At 42.5% G+C, this 16931-nt stretch overlaps 1 protein-coding gene and 1 long non-coding RNA gene across 2 annotated transcripts in view; one reads left to right on the plus strand and one right to left on the minus strand.

Annotated features, from left to right (window-relative positions):
- The window catches only part of ATP13A3 (ATPase 13A3), a 215695-nt gene that overhangs the window by 83994 nt on the left and 114770 nt on the right, over positions 1-16931 (plus strand). The gene's annotated exons all lie outside the window — the stretch shown is intronic.
- The window catches only part of LOC149463396 (uncharacterized), a 352919-nt gene that overhangs the window by 58272 nt on the left and 277716 nt on the right, over positions 1-16931 (minus strand). The gene's annotated exons all lie outside the window — the stretch shown is intronic.

Consider the following 16931-nt stretch of genomic DNA (forward strand, 5'->3'; position numbering starts at 1 on the left):
AGAATCATATCAACTTTGGATACAGCAGGGACAAGGCTGTCAGATGCTGCTGGTGATGTGAGTGAGAGCGCAATATACCAGCTTGTTAGAGCTCGTATTGTCTCCTTGTGTTGTGGAGGGATACTAGGCTGTGGCTCTTTGAAAGTCTGTATGAATGTCCACTCCTGCCAGTTGCTGTGTGTTGTAGTATGTCAGCAATATATTCACATGCATTTATGAAGTTACTAAGAGGCCTAGTTTTGATTTAACTACCGTATTTTCCGGTGTATAAGACGACTGGGCGTATAAGACGACCCCCTGCTTTTCCTGCCAAAATGTAGTGTTTCGGCTATACTCGCCGTATAAGACTACCCCTCTAGCAATGCACACCAGTGGGAGGAATAGTGCCCCATAATTGGTATTAGTGGGAGGAATAGTGCCCCATCATTGGTGTCAGTGGGAGGAATAGTGTCCCATCATTGGTATTAGTGGGAGGAATAGTGCCCCATCACTGATGTCAGTGGGAGGAATAGTGCCCCATCATTGGTGTCAGTGGGAGGAATAGTGTCCCATCATTGGTATTAGTGGGAGGAATAGTGCCCCATCATTGGTGTCAGTGGGAGGAATAGCACCCCATCATTGGTGTCAGTGGGAGGAATAGTGCCTCATCATTGGTATTAGTGGGAGGAATAGTGCCCCATCATTGGTGTCAGTGGGAGGAATAGTGTCCCATCATTGGTATTAGTGGGAGGAATAGTGCCCCATCATTGGTGTCAGTGGGAGGAATAGCACCCCATCATTGGTGTCAGTGGGAGGAATAGTGCCTCATCATTGGTATTAGTGGGAGGAATAGTGCCCCATCATTAGTGTTAGAGCAAAGAATCGTGCCCCATCATTGGTGTCAGTGGAAGGAATAGCACCCCATCATTTGTGTCAGTGGGAGGAATAGCACCCCATCATTGGTGTCAGTGAGAGGAATAGCACCCCATCATTGGTGTCGGTGGGAGGAATAGTGCCCCATCATTGGTATCAGTGGCAGGAATAGTGCCCCATCATTGGTATCAGTGGCAGGAATAGTGCCCCATCATTAGTATCAGTGGGGGGAATAGTGCCCCATCTTTGGTGTCAGTGGGGGGGGGGGGATAGTGCCCCATCATTGGTATCAGTGGGAGGAATAGTGCCCCATTGTTGGTGTCAGTGGGAGGAATAGTGCTCCATCATTGGTATCAGTGACACCAATGATGGGGCACTATTCCTCCCACTGACACCAATTACACTTGCTGACCTCTGTTCTAGTATGGTGCTGCTGCAGCCAGCATATGTGGTTGCAGCAGCACCTCTACACGGCACACTTACCGGCCGCTCCTTCACTCGATTTTCGCGGGGCTGCGCGGCTCCGCCCCCTCGTCGGTGATTGGCTGCCTGTGTGCCTTTCCTGAGCTACAGTTCTGACGGCCAATCACCGGTGAGGAGGCGGAGCCGAGCAGCCACGCGAACATCCAGTGGCCGAACTGAAGGAGCAGCCGCGCTACCTGGACTGGAACGTCGTGGGACCGGAGCCAGGTAAGAAACAGCAGCCCCTGCCCACCCCTGTACTTAGTGTCCCTTCCATTGGAAGGGGGGGGGGGCAGCGGCAACGCGCCGCCCCCCTAAAAAGTGTCAGTATGCTGTATACCGGCGTATAAGACGACCACCGACTTTTGAGAAGATTTTCAAGGGGTAAAAAGTCGTCTTATACGCCGGAAAATACGGTAGTTCAGGTGACTAATACAATGATCAATATTTTTGCCGTGTTCTGTAATAGATGTATTCTACTGTGCAATTTTATTTAGAGTGATCATTCTTAAATGTGTTTCTGTTGATCTCCAATGTGTGTATTTTCATTGACATTAGATTTTATTTCCAATCCAGAAACAGGATGAAATTTAGAGGTATTTTTTTGTATAGTTATATTGGCTTAGCTTGTACAAGTGTAAGTATGCATGGGATTCCCGTGGAAGCTGAAAATCACTGTAGTAGGCACTGCTACTACAGAGATTGCCACTGTCTTCAGGTCTAGTGCTGAGCAGCTGTCCTATATAGTGAACACAGCAGGTCATTCACTCAGCACAGGCGCCAGTCAGAAAACACTTTGCATTTTCTCTATGAATGCAAAGCTTTCTCTGATTGGATGAGGTGTAAATGTGTGACAAGTGAGGGCATGATTTTAATCAGGTAACGCTTTTCATTCATTGAGAAAATACAAAGTGTTCTCTAATGGTGCCCATGCTGAGTGATGGACCCACCCTAAACAAAGTAAAATGACAACTCACAGTCACCTAAACTTAGTGATGACTTAACATAAGTGTACATCACAACTCATTCACCATATAAAAATGCACGCCCCTTGAAGGTTAGGGACTGATGTGAATGTACAATATATGTATGTAAATTGACAGCGCTATAGAAGTACCTGTAATAGAAGTAAAATAAATGCGTCAACTGAATCCAAAGCAAATTACATCAAATAATGAACATTAACATACAGTACTTTGCAGTAAGTGTCCTTAAATTGTCAAGACAATCCAAAATTTTCACTCGTGAGTGCCCTAGAGTTAGGTTTCTGAATGTGAACGGCTTTTTTTCCCCCCCAGCTTACGACAATAGGTATTTGATAAAAACCCCCTGTGTTAAGCCTAGTACACACGATCAGAAAATCAGATGAAAAATACTGCTGTTGAAGCAGTCATATGACATTCTGACTGTTAGTACACATCTTTCATCCGAAAGGCCTCTTTTTGCTATTCGGCGCTACACTATTTCAGCTGATAATTGCGCGGTCATGCAATGCTGTACCCAAACAAAATTTACGTCCTTTTTTTCACACAAATAGTGCATTCTTTCGGTGGTATTTGATCACCTGTGCACTTTTTATTTTTCGCGCTATAAACAAAAAAAGACTTAAAATTTTGAAAAAAAACAATATTTTTTACTTTCGGCTACTAAAAATATATAGTAAACTCAGTCATAAATTTAGGCCAAAATGTATTCTGCTACATTTTTGGTAAAAAAAATCCCAATAAGTGTATATTGATTGCTTTGTGTGAAAGTTATAGCGTCTACAAACTATGGTATAAATACTGTAATTTACGCCATTTTTTTCGTTATACAGCACTGCGCTAGTTTAACTGAGAATTGTGCGGTCATACAATACAGTACATAAATGAAATTTACATCCTTTTTTCAAACAAATAGAGCTTTCTTTCAGTGGTATTTGATCACCTGTGCGCTTTTTATTTTTGGCACTATCAATGAAAAAATTTTGGAAAAAAAAAAGTTTTAAAACTATATTTTCTAATTTCTGTCATAAGATATCTAAAAAGCTCAAATTTCATCGTTCATTTAGGCCAAAATGTATTCTGCTACATGTTTTTGGTTAAAAAAAATCCCAATAAGTGTATATTGATTGCTTTGTGTGAAAGTTATAGTGTCTACAAATTATGGTATAGATAATGGAATTTACACAGCTTTTACTTTCTGACTGCTCATCACATTTCTTGAGGTGCTAAAATACCAGGACAGTACAAACACCCCAAAATGACCCCTTTTCAGAAAGTAGGCACCCTAAGCTATCTGCTGAGAGGCATATTGAGTCCATGAAAGATGTATCTTTTTCCAAAAGTTTTTGGAAAATGACACAAACATATATATTTTTTTTTTTACACAAAGTTGTCATTTAAATTTATTTATTTCTCACACAAGCCATGGATATATGTGGAATTACACCCCAAAATACATTCTGCTACTTCTACCGAGTATGGGGGTACCACATGTGAGACTATTTGGGTGCCTAGCCTGAAATCCAATGACCACTTTGAAAGCCTGAAGGTGCGTAACTTCCTCGTTTCACTTCCTCACTACCTATCAGTTTCGGAGGCCCTGAAATGCCAGGATATCATCAAATGACCCCTTTTCGGAAAGTAGACACCCCAAGGAATTAAAAAAAAAAAGGCATGGTGAGTATTTTGCAGATCTAATTTTTTCTCAAAAGGTTTTGAAATATAATAAAAAGAAAAGAAAAAATGTTTTTGTTTTCTTTCTTCATTTTCCACAAAGTTGTGCCAACAAATGAGATCTGCAAAATACTCACCATGCTTCTTATCAAATTCCGTGCGGTGTCTACTTTCCAAAAAGGGGTCATTTGGGGGGGTTTGGTGCTATCCTGGCATTTCAGGGCCTCCGAAACTGTTGATAGTCAGGAAGTGTAGTGAGGAAATAAAGCCCTTTAAAAGCCTGAAGGTGCTTATTGGATTTTGGGGTCCTGTACTTGGCTAGACTGCCAAAACGTCTCTCACATGTGGTACCCCCATATTCAGGAGAAGTAGCAGAATGTATTTTGGGGAGTAATTCCACATATACTCATGGCATGTGCGAGCAATAAATCATTTAAGTGACAATGTTGTAAAAAAAAAAAAAAAAAAAAAAAAAAACTTTTTTTTGTCATTTTCCAAAAACTTGTGGTAAAAAAATAAATATTTCTATTGACTCAACATGCCTCTCAGAAAATAGTTTGGGGTGTCTACTTTCCAAAAAGGGGTCATTTTGGGGGGTGGGGGGCATTTTATGCCCAGCATTAGAAGTTTGTCACACATCATTCACTCTTCTAACCACCTGAAGATCAAGCCTTTTCTGACACTTTTTTTTTTTTGTTCACATAAAAAAAATTTGTATTTTTTGCTAGGAAATTACTTTGAACTCCCAAACATTATATATTTTTTTTTAAAGCAGACACCCTAGCCAATAAAATGGTGGGTGCTGCAATTTTTTATGTCACATAGTACTCGTGCAGCGATTGTTTTCCAAAGCAACTTTTTTTTAAAAAAATACACTTTTTTTTACTTTTAATGCACAAAAGCACAATATATTGGCCAATTATTTGGTAAAACATAAAAGATGATAGTATGCCGAGTAAATAGATACCAAACACGATATGCTTTAAAACTGCTCATGCCTTGTGCAGTGGCGACAAACTGCATACATTTTTAATATTCATAGGCAACGCTTTAAATAAGCTTTTACAAGCTACTATTTTAGATTCACGGAGGAGGTCTAGTACTAGAATTACTGCCCTTGATCTGACGTTCGTGTCGATACCTCACATGTATGCAACCGCATACAAATGGCGCTGTTTATATCCTGCGAAACTGAAGTGATGAAATTCTCGTAGCTTCTGATTTCTGAGACTATTGAGAGGATTGTCACCATTCCAGTCTCCAATCAGCTTTATGGTCAGCTGGCAGAAACACCAGGTTCCCCCGATAACATGGGACTGCCTGTGAAGGCCATGAAAGGCAGGGGGGGAGGGGGGGGGCATCTTCTCCTGCTGCTTGTAAAAGCAATCCTGCAGCTAATTAGCCACTTGGATTGCTTTTGCTTGAAAGACAATCAGTCGGCTGAAAAAAACAATACCAGGATGATGTCTGCGGCTGTAGTCCAGTCATGTACTAGTACGTCGCTGCTCCTTGTCAGGTATATATGCTATGTTCTTTTTATTTATTTATTTATTTTTTTCGTATGCAGCCTGTGGGCTGAACGGGAAAAAAAGAGAAGAAATCTCTGTGGTATTCCCACCATTTGAATATACCGCCCTGCATCCACCCACTTCTAATGGTGGGCAAACATTAGGTCGCACGGTGCCACATGCCAATTCCAAGATTGTACAAATGTCTAAATAGTAGCACACTGGAATAAAAATTGTCCACGTATAAGTGGTACCCCATATGGAAAAAGGATGACACAAAGTCCCAAGTCCCAAACTATCTTGCCACTGCTTCCCATGTAGTCTGGGCATCCGGGGGGCTCCAAGTGACTTTCTTTTCCCTTGTAAATCCCTTGAAACTTGTATGTATAGCCTGTTGCCCTCTCACAGGTCTTATGCATCTTGACCCCATATCTGGCACGCTTGCTGGGGAGAAATTGTTTGAATGCAGGGTGGCCAGAAAAATTAATCAGGGACTCATCAAAGCAGATGTTTTGCTGGGGAGTATAGACATCTGCAAATTTTTGGTTAAGGTGATTTGCGAGGGGCCGAATGTTGTGGAGCCGGTCAAATTCAGGGTTACCCCGAGGATGACAGAGAGTATTGTCGCTGAAATGCATAAAACACATTATACTCTCATATCTATACCTGGCCATGGCAGCAGAGGGGCTTAATACAGGTGCCGGGGCTAATCCCCTTAACTCTGTGTTTTTGGGGACACTATATTAATGTGAACGCTGGTGTAGTGTTGATCTCATCAAAGATATTTATCCGTTCAGGCACTATACTAGCAATGGAGGTTTATTGTGTTTGAGTGTGTTCCTGGCAATCAAGGGGTTAAGTGTGATTACTGGCGTACTGATGGACAATCTGATGCTATCTGGGAGCGGCGTGAAAACCACGGGCCACGGGAGCGCGTATCACATATATATATATATATATATATATATATATATATATATATATATATATATATATATATATATATATGTATGTGTGATTTTGCACACCCGTGCTGCCCTGTAGCAGTATTTCTGCTATAGGGCAGTCAGGAAGCAGTTAAACGGTTTGCAAAACAAAAAAAAAAGCGGTTTGTGTTACGGCGCTGCGTTACTTTAACAGACAATTGCACTGTCATGCAGCGCTGATTTTTCCCATGAATTGCGCTTTCTTTCAGTGGTATTTGATCGCCTGTGCGGTTTTTATTTTTTTGCGCTATAACAAAAAAAAGACCGACAATTTTGAGAAAAAACAATATTTTGGACTTTGTGCTATTAAACATGTCCAGTAAAAAAATTTAAAAATCAAATTCTGTCATAAATTTAGGGCAAAATGTATTCTGCTACATGTCTTTGCTAAAAAAAAATGTAAATACGTGTAAATTAATTGGTTTATGTGAAAGTTATAGCATTTACAAATGGCGGTATAGATACTGGATTTTTTTTTTAAAACTAATAATGGCGACGATCAGCGACTTATGGCGAGACTGCGGTGGGCATTCTGACACTGGTGGGAACTAACTGCCACTGACATCCCCAGTGACACCAATACAGTGATCAGTGCTAAAAAAATAAGCAATGATGCTACTAATGGCAATGGGCAGGAAGGGGTTAACATTTGGGGGTCAATCAAAGGGTTAATTGTGTGTAGGGAGTGTTTTACTAGGGGGTGGGGGGGGGGGTGTTTGCTTCACTGTGCTCAGCCATCCTGAGCAGTGTGCCCAAACTGACAGGGAGAAGGGCTGTTGGTAAACAGTGCAGCCCTCCTCCCTGTCAGTGATCGCCGGTAATCACCGGCCGGGACCCGGTGATTGACACCCGGGGCTGCGATTGGCGATGCGAGTAGGGAGTGGTCGTGCGCACCCCCTACTTACCCGGAAATGCAAACTCACGTATATATACTTGATTTTGCGCACAGGGCCCTGCCCTGCAGCAGTAAATGTACTGTGGGCGGGCCTTAAGCAGTTAATGTGTGAAATATCATACTGCAACAGTATTAGCCTTTAGTTAACTGTCATTGCCAGTCTCCTAAAATTGCTAGTTGCCTGGCTGTGAGGATAATATTCTAACTCCTAAGGCTCCTTGCACACTGTGCGTTTTAATAACGCTCGTAGTGTTAGCTGTGTAAAGTCATGGTAAAAACACAGTTTTTCAGTGGTTTTTTTTAGCATTTCTGCATTAGCGTTTAGTAGCGTTTTTGAGCGTTTTTTTTTTACAAAAAAAAAATTTTTTTTTTAATCAAAAAAGTCCAAAAACACTGTTTTGCTGCGTTTTCCCAAGTTTTTCCACGTTTTACTGTATTGTTCAGCATTAGAGCATTTTTACAGCTAAAATTCTCCTTTAGAAACCCGCTAGTCCTGGGTTTTTTTTCTCCAGCCAAAAAATGATTACAGTCTATGTGTTTATGGACACATAGAATAACATGCTGGGGAGTTTACTGGCAGTAGAAAAAAAATGCCATAAGCCAAAAACAGCCACTGTAAAAATGTCCAATGTGCATGAGGACTAATACTTTGAGGCACTTACCCCAAACAAATATACAATTCCAGAGTTTGACTAAACTATCTGTCTCTCAGGGTCAGTAATTCAGGGCCCATTCAAATGTGTTTTCAAGTGTTTAGGTGCTTTTGCAATATGCAGCTTTGGCAGCTCATTTAAATGAATAGACTGCATCAGAACCTGAATGCATGAAGAAATATTGCTGGCAGTATTTTTTGTAGCACATAGCACAGGACACCATGTGCTGTGATACAGTGTGTTGCCGCCATCGTAATGAATGGCACTACAAAGAGAAGCAAATTATTGGATCCAGAGATAGCCAGGTAGCTAGCTGAAGGATCTAAATTGGCATCCTCCCATATGTATCTCATGACAGATTTGCTATTGAGCATACTAATGTGTTCACTCTATAAGTTCTAGTAGACGTCCTGAAATGGTTTTACTGGCTGCTGTGATATCCCACTGGCCCGCTCTGTTATTTTGGACTACTGCTGGCTTTTGTGTTTTGGGGAGGAAGGTGGGCCTGTTAGAGGTGGGAAGGGGTGTGTTATGGCAACAGTTATCAGTTGTCAAAGATTGCATCAGATTACATCTGGTTTCTCCGCTCAAATCTTAGATGTAATAACTGTTACTTTTACCCTAACATTTATGTTATCTAAGCATATGTAAAGTTTGTATGAGAGACAAGCCTGTTATCTAAAGAAACTGTACATCACTGCATGGTTTATGATCCATGAAATAATGACCTTGCAACTTAAACGGCAATAAATTGGCTTATAACTGTTTCACTGCCCACAAGAGATGGAACTGTCACTTGCTGAAATGAATGACAGCAGCATGTTTCTGTAATACCGAAGTATGTCAATAAAAAACGATTTGTTTATAAACTGAACTTAAACCCCATATAATTTTATTGCTTAAACTTTATACAGTAATGACAATAATAGTTAATTATTGCATCTCTTTGAATGAAACATACTTCGAATCTATGGTGTCCTTGAGTTTCTTGCTCCCATAGAGTTGAATTTTTGTACCTGTGTGTGGCTAATAATAATTTTCTGCATGCTTTAGCTGAACAGGTTTTAAGATGGATGATGTTATTCCCTCTCGCCCTTCCTCTTCTGCTTTCTAGCCTGGAACAAGCATGCAAAATTCTCCAACCAATTCCTACTACTAAGTTTCCTGATCTTTATAGTTCATGCTGTCGGACAGTAAGATGTAGTGGAGTGAGGGGAGGCACAGTACTGAGAGTGTTGCATATTCTTTATTATTCTAATGCTGGAACATAAATAGTGTTGTTTGGCCATATGTTATGATTATGCTAGTTACTTGAGATGAGAAGACAGATACAACTAGAATTAGAGAGGTTGGTTAAAATAAAGGAACCACATACAAATGCACACACACATATTTTATTGTAGTACTTATTTGTGTGTGACGTTTCAGGTAGACTGGTATACTATGCATCTTTGTGCTGAATCTGTAGGATAGAAAGTTTAATTGAAAACAGTTGGTGACACAAACAAAGAATACAATTTATGGCATTACACAGTGATGTCAAGTAGATTAGAAACCATTGACCCTTGTACATCAGATGTACGCAAGCATTTACAGGTATTTATGATTGCTACTTTGTTTCCTGGTAGTGCTCTCAAAGGTTAACAAAAGTAAGACGTCTGCTGCAGATTATTCTGTTAACCTGTTATAACACATTGTTGGGTAATATAATCTGAAAACAAAAAACCTTCTGTGGATGAGAAAACCAAAATTTAGGAAATAGCAAATGGAGTATATATATATCCCTTTCAAACTCAGACTGCCTTGTCTGCATAATGAATAGTTAGAGGCAGTGGTTTGGCTCCTTCTTATATATTGGATTTAGCAGAAAGAAAGCTTCATAGTCGGAAGCTCTGAGCACAGCAAATATTTAAGTTGTTATATCCTACCCTTATTTTCTTCAGTTTTGAACATGCAGCACCTTGATCTGTTTTTTGTACTATGATACCACCCACCCCCCACTCACCACTTTCTGACCACACTACCTTGTAGGCAATTTATATGCCAGAAACCAGTGTTGTTGCTACGACTGCAGGGGAGAGGGGGCATGTTGGGCAGCTTTCCTCTGCTTGTTGAATCTCTGATGGCTATCTGTCTGTCTGTACGCTCTGCAGAACTTTGTTGTCAACTGTCCCTCCTGTCTCCACTCTGCTCCTTGCTACTCTCACCAGTCTCTGTCACTTGAAACTTAAATAGTATGCAGTTTATTAGCAGCCAGTTGCTGGTACATTGCATGTTCTGTTGGATCTGTGCAGTATAGAGTCAGGTGCTTCTGATGTACTTTCTGCAGTCTATTTGCCTCAAGGGCTGCTTTACTGTCCCTCTTGTCTTGTTTGTCTAAGACTTTGGGGTTGATTTACTAAAACTGGAAAGTGCCAAATCTGGTGCACATGTACATGGTAGCCAATTCAACTTCTTCAATTAAGCTTTGACAAAAAAACAAAACAAAACAGGAAGCTGATTGTTTTTTTGTGCAGAGCTGTGCCAGATTTTGCACTCTCTAGTTTTAGTAAATCAATCTGTCTTATGCCTTATTAATAGTTTCCTAGGCTATGTTCCAGCAGTTCAGTGTTGGTGTTCTAAAAACATGACTGGTTAGTTATTGCATTTATAAGCAAAGCCATGTTTCTGTCCTGACTAGGGATGATTGGAATGTACCTGAGTTTCGTCCTGGGCAGGCTTGCACAACATGACTATGTTTGGGTGCTAAATCTGAACCTTGAAGTCAATGGGAACTGAATGTTAACCCCCCCCCCCCCCAAAAAAAAAAATTAAGGACCATTTTCTATGCTAATAGGCAAGGGATTATCAAACAAATGACATAGGAGGCTGGGCACTGCCCTGGGGGACATTCTCTATACCAGTGTTTCTCAACAGTCCCAAGGCACCTTTTAAAATAATGAACAGTCTTGAGACACCCCATTCTAAAATGTAAAAAAACTATTCTAATAGTTTTTTTCTATAAAGCAGCAACATCCACACACATAGGACACCCAGCTTTACTCATCCAAAGCAAATACTCTTTTGCACACTGGTACATTTGGTATTCAAATGTTTCTCTTCTCCCCCAGTTTTTCTCCATCACTGAGCTAATATGACCCCAGCACTGATGGAGAGGGGCAGGGGAGGGTCAAACAAGGATGCTGTGCAGGTAACTGACATCTTCCTTATCAACTGATGTCATTGGTTGTGGGGATGCTGGTGGCTAGAAGGTCGTAGTGGTGCACAATGAAAACCTGTGGCCTTTGTGTAACTAAAAGGCAGGCTTGTTCTACCCACTAGCTTGTATACAAGTTTTGGGCAATTTCTAGACATTTTGCCACGGCACCCTTGAAGAAACCTCCTGTTTCCATGCACACTTAGACTGTAATCAACATTTTTTGGCAGGGGCGTTTTTTTGAGAGAAAAAAAAAAACAGAACTAGTGGGTTTCTAGAGGAGTTTTTTAGCTGTAAAATGCTCTAAGGTTGAAAAATGCAGCAAACCGGTGTTTTTGGACTTTAAAAAAAAAAAAAACGCTAAAAACCACAAACGCGGCTAAACGCTAATGCAAAAATCTTTTTTTTTTTTTTTTTAAAGATTGCTCTATTAATTTTGTTTAGAAACACAAACAACAAGGAATTTAAACAAAAGTTGCCCTCGCAGGTGCAGGGCCATAAACCCAACAGGTCCAACACATAACTAACTATAATTAATAAATAAAACAACACCTAGGAGGGGGGGGGGGAGTTGAGATGTTAGAGGATATGCAAGGCCTAACCAAATACAGTTGAATGAAGAGACCATAGAAAGCACTGAAGGAGCCCGTTTCAAATGAGTAAAAAACACAGTGATGACTTCACAAAATTCAGTTCCCCCTATCATCCGCTGTAGTGGTGGTAGAGGCAGATTCAAGCCAGCAGGACCAAATTTTGTGAAATTTGCAGGGCCATCCTCTATTAGCTTACGTAGTTTGATAAAGGGACAAATCAGAGTTTACTAACCGCTTCTAGTAGGTTGCGGCAGGAGGAGGTGGCTGCTTCCAGCACAAAGTGATTGTTTTGTGAGCATAAAATAACAGCGTATTAAAAAGAGTACGTTTGGCCACAGTGGGAGCTAGGGATTCCACCAGCCCTAAAAAACAATGCTTTGGGTCAAGGGGGACTGTAATTTGCACTACATCTCTAATTATTTGCAATACTTCCTGCTAATATGACACAATAGCAGGACAGGACCAAAAAATATGAAAGAATTCCCCATCAGGGTGTGAACATGAAGAATAGATTCCATCTCAGAGTAGGAGAGGGAAATTGGTTGACCGGAGAAATAGCCTCTCAAAGCATGGGAAGCCTGAAGATATCTGAAGTAATAATGTGGGGGCAGATTGAATTTAGCTTGGAGAACTGAAAAAAAAAGGGAACACTTCACCATGACCAGTCAAATGCTCCAGTGTTTTTATTTTGTATTTAGCCCAGACCTGAGGGTCCAGGATCGTAGCAAAGTGGGAAAGAGAGGGCTTTAGCCAAAGTGGAATATGTGGGGACAAGGTGTTAGGGGGGAGAGGTTCGATTCCAGTCTAAGCCCAACCCCCCAGGCCTGAAGAGTGGTACGCATGGATAGTGTAAGCACATGAGGTGATTTTAATCCCCTAAACACTAGAGATTGCAAGGCACCCAAAGATTGCAAAATCGCTGCTTCCAGGACAATAGAGGTATTGGTTAGGTCCAGCTGTAACCACCAGTGCACAGTAACAAGTTGAGTAGCAAGGAAGTTCTTGAAACAATCCGGCATAGCCAAACCCCCTCTGATCGTAGGTCTGGTGAGGGTAGTGAGTTTGTATCAGGGAGGCTTAGTTCCCCAAAGAAATGAAAGGAACAATTGGTTTAACTTCAAAAAGAATGACTTGGGGAGCCATTGAGGAGAATTACGGAAAATATACGTAAATTTGGGAATTGTTTTCATCTTTAACAGATTAATACAGCCAATCAGAGAAAGGGGGAAGTTACTACATGCCTTCCGTTTGGACCTGACCTCGGACAATATTGTGTGGAGATTTTGTTCTATAAAATCAGAGGTCTTCCTGGAGACCACAATACCCAAATAAGTGAATTTTTCGACCCACTGTAAGAGAGAAGTAGGGAAGGAAGAGGCCGATGCTCTAGCATTCATCGGGAATAACAGCAACTTATGCCAGTTGACCCTCAGACCTGTGAATCTAGAGAATGAGTCCATAAGATGATGAGCTCCCTGAAGGGAAGGCCTGGCATCATTTAGAAACAATAGGTCAATTGCATATAAGGCCACCCTCTCTTCCAGCCATCCCACCTGGAAGCCAATAGTTTCTGGGGAGACCCGAAGAGCCTCAGCAAAGAGGGCCGGAGAGAGGGGGCATCCCTGTCTGGTATCTCGTTGAAAATGGAAGGAGGTAGCGAGAAGACCACCCACCCGTATCTTAGCCAGGGGTTTCGAGTGTAGGGTCTGTAACCAATCTATAAAACTTAAGGGAAACCCTTCTGACAAAACACCTCCCATAGGTATGCCCATTCCACCGTATCAAAGGCCTTCTCCATATCTAATGTGGCTATAGTCTTAGTGCCCTCATGTAGGTGAGTGGTATGTATATTAGAGAACAAACGATGGATGTTAATATCCGTGGATCTGCCTGGCATGAAACCCTTCTGGTCCGAGTCTATAACTGACTTTATCACCTTATTCAGCCTAATGGAGAAAAGCTTGGTAAGGATTTTGAGGTCACTGTTAAGAAGCACTATAGGCCTGTGTGAAGCACAAAGTTTGAGATCCTTGCCCGGTTTATGAAGCAATACAATATGATCCTCATGCATAGAGGGAGGTAAGGAGCCTGTGTGCAAACATTCCTTATACAAAGACGTCAATATAGGGGGTAGAAGCTCCGCATGGGACTTGTAAAAGTCCATCGGGCCCCGGGCCTTGCCATTAGGGAGTGAACCCACAGCCGCGGAGACCTCCTCTGGGGTAATGTCTGAAACCAACAGGGCACGCTCCTAATTGGAAAGCCAACCAAGGACCAAAGGGTCTAGCAGGGTGCCGACTTCAATGGGTTAGGATTTGATGGTAAAGATGAGGTGTAAAGGGAGGTGTAATAATTTTTAAACTCGTTCAAAATACCCTCTTGGGAGGACACCACCACCCCATCCACAGCACAGATTTCAGGGATAATAGTGAGAGGTCTCTCGTGCTGAGACATCATTGCCAACAACCTACCATTTTTGTCCCCAAATTCAAAAAATTCTTGCCTGCGAGCATGTATGTCCAGCCTAGTAATTTCTGACATATGTAAATGTAAATCTCGGTGAGTCGAGGAGAGGAAGTCATAATTATCTACAGTAGGAGCAGAGGAATATTGGGCCATCGCCTCTGACACTGTAACTCAGACATGAGGGCAGAGTTTTCTGACTTGATAATGGAGATGACAGAAATATAGAGCCCTCTACTATGAGCCTGATAGGCATCCCAGACCATGGCAGGAGAAGCTGACACAGCATTATGTTCCCAGTAGTCTCGCAGACCTTGGGGATATGTTCCTCAGAGACTGCATGATGAATCCACTTGGGATGAAGCCTCCAGAGGGAACCATTACACGGCCGCTGTGCACGAAGTAGCAATCCAAGGGGACTGTGGTTTGATAGACCGCTGAAAGGTACCTAGCCTCCTGTATAGCGCCAAGAAGAACAGGGTGAGGCAGTCTTGTGAGTCAAGGAAAAACAAGAATAAGCCCTATCATGGGGATGAAGCCAGCACCACACCTCAGAGGTTAGCAGACTGCCCCCAGGTGACCAGATCTGAATTAAAGGATGCTGGGGGAACTGGCCTATCCAAGGATTGAGAGGGTGGCATTGAAATCTCCCATAAATAAAATTTTTGCGGGGCCAGCTTCTCCAGCAACAGATAGAGGGGCCTTATGACTGGGTGGTGGCAGGTAAGTATTAACAATAATATATTTCTGGTTCCACAATAACATCACCAGCATGGCATATCTCCCATTGGGGTCAATAGCAACCTCCCCAACAACACACGGAACTGATTTACTAGTCAGGATAGTTACCCCATGAGAATAAGTGGAGTAGGTGTCATGGAACGCCTTCTGCACCCACAGCCTCCTCCAAGCCGGGATTTTGTTGCCCATAAGATGAGTCTCTTGCAGTAGAACTATATGCGGATTATGTAATTTAAGGTATTAAATTAGAAATGAGCACTTAGAATTTAGGCCCCTGACATTCCAGGAGAGGATGGAAAAACAATCTCTGTGTGTAAATACCATGATGTCAGAGTCACGGTGGCCGTAGCACCCTAAAACCAGGAGATGGAACAAAAGGGTTTTCATGAGCAGCAAAATCAAACTTGGCCTTTGTATAAACAATTCTAAGTGGATATAATCACATTGAAATATAACCAATACAGAAACAACCCCCTGGTCCTCAAAAAAACAGAAACAAAACCCTATCCGTGCACCATAAAAAAGAAAAAACAAAGAAAAAAAATGGTGCATGGGCCTGGAAAAATAAGTGACGGAGTCCACACCTCCATCCAACGGTCCGTCTTGGGGAGGTTGATGGTGTGTAGACATGTGAGAGTCTTCCACTCTGACACCATCACAGCAGGTTGACAGGATGACAAAAGAAGGGCTAAGACAGGTATCTCCTTGCAGGTAGGCGATTCAAGCAGTAGAAAGTGTTCATCGGACACATACTTGAAGTTGTTCCTGAACTGAGTACTTACAGGAGTCTTGGAATGCCATGCCTTAACGAGACTCTAGCCAGGTTTCCACCGCATCCAGTATCAAAATATTGAGCAGTACCTCTGTCTAGTACCCGGAGCCTACTCGCATATAGCAGGCTGTATTTCAGGCCACATTCACTGAGACGTTTGTGGATCTCTGTGAATGAACGACGATGTTACACCTCGGAGTAATCTGGATACAGATAAATCTTGGCATTTTCAAATAGAAGATCAGGAGAATTCCACGCGGCCTACAGCAGCGCATCCTGGTCTTGGTAGTTTAGGAGTTTGATTAGAAAAAGCAACGGGGAGCTTCAGGTGGCAGTGGAGCAGGAGGGACCCGATGGGCCCATTGCACCACAAATGTGGATGAGAGATGTTGGAGGCCCAGCAGTTTGGGCAGAAACTGCTCCATGAATTCTGCGGGTTTTGCGCCTTCAGCCTTCTCTGGAAGGCCTAGTATCCGCAAATTGTTCCAGAGTAGCCTATTTTCCATATCAATAGATTTTTTTCTGGAATGCCTTTACCTGTCTCTGAAGAGCCCGGAGTTCTCTAGAATGCGTCTGGACCATGTCCTCCACCTGAGTATGCGGGATTCCACCTCAGTCAGATTGGCGTGGTATTTCTCCATATCATGTCTGATAAGGCCTATATCCATGGATAGCGAGTCTGTTTTGGAGGTCAGGGCTTCCTTGCAGGAGGTGATAGCCGCCAGGAGATCAGCTGTAGATGGGTTAGGATCCCCCATGTTCTCCTGGGATGTCTGCATGCCTGCCAACACTGCAGTAGGGGCCGGCCTCATGACCAAGATGGCTGCCGGAGGAGAGGAGCGCGAGGGGACCACTGAAGGCCGGCCCAATTTTTGCTTGCCAGGCGACATGGGAAAGAAGGGCGGCATGCCCACCTAACTCACCGCTGCCAGGAAGGTGTCCGCAGGTGGAAGAGAGGTAAACCACTGTCACAGGATCAATTAGAGGATAAGTGCAGAGCGGAGCTCAGCCGCCACACGTCTACGTCTCTTCACATCCGGCCATGCCCCCTTTTAACGTGACTTTACACAACTAACGTTACCAGCGTTATTAAAACACCCAGCGTGCTTGGAGCCTTATTCAGCCAGGGGTCATGCTGAGGTTGAAGGGCTGA

Source organism: Staurois parvus, unplaced genomic scaffold (assembly GCF_062004578.1).
Source record: "Staurois parvus isolate SC_StPar_1 unplaced genomic scaffold, SC_StPar_1.0 ptg000155l, whole genome shotgun sequence".
Taxonomy (NCBI): Eukaryota; Metazoa; Chordata; class Amphibia; order Anura; family Ranidae; genus Staurois; species Staurois parvus.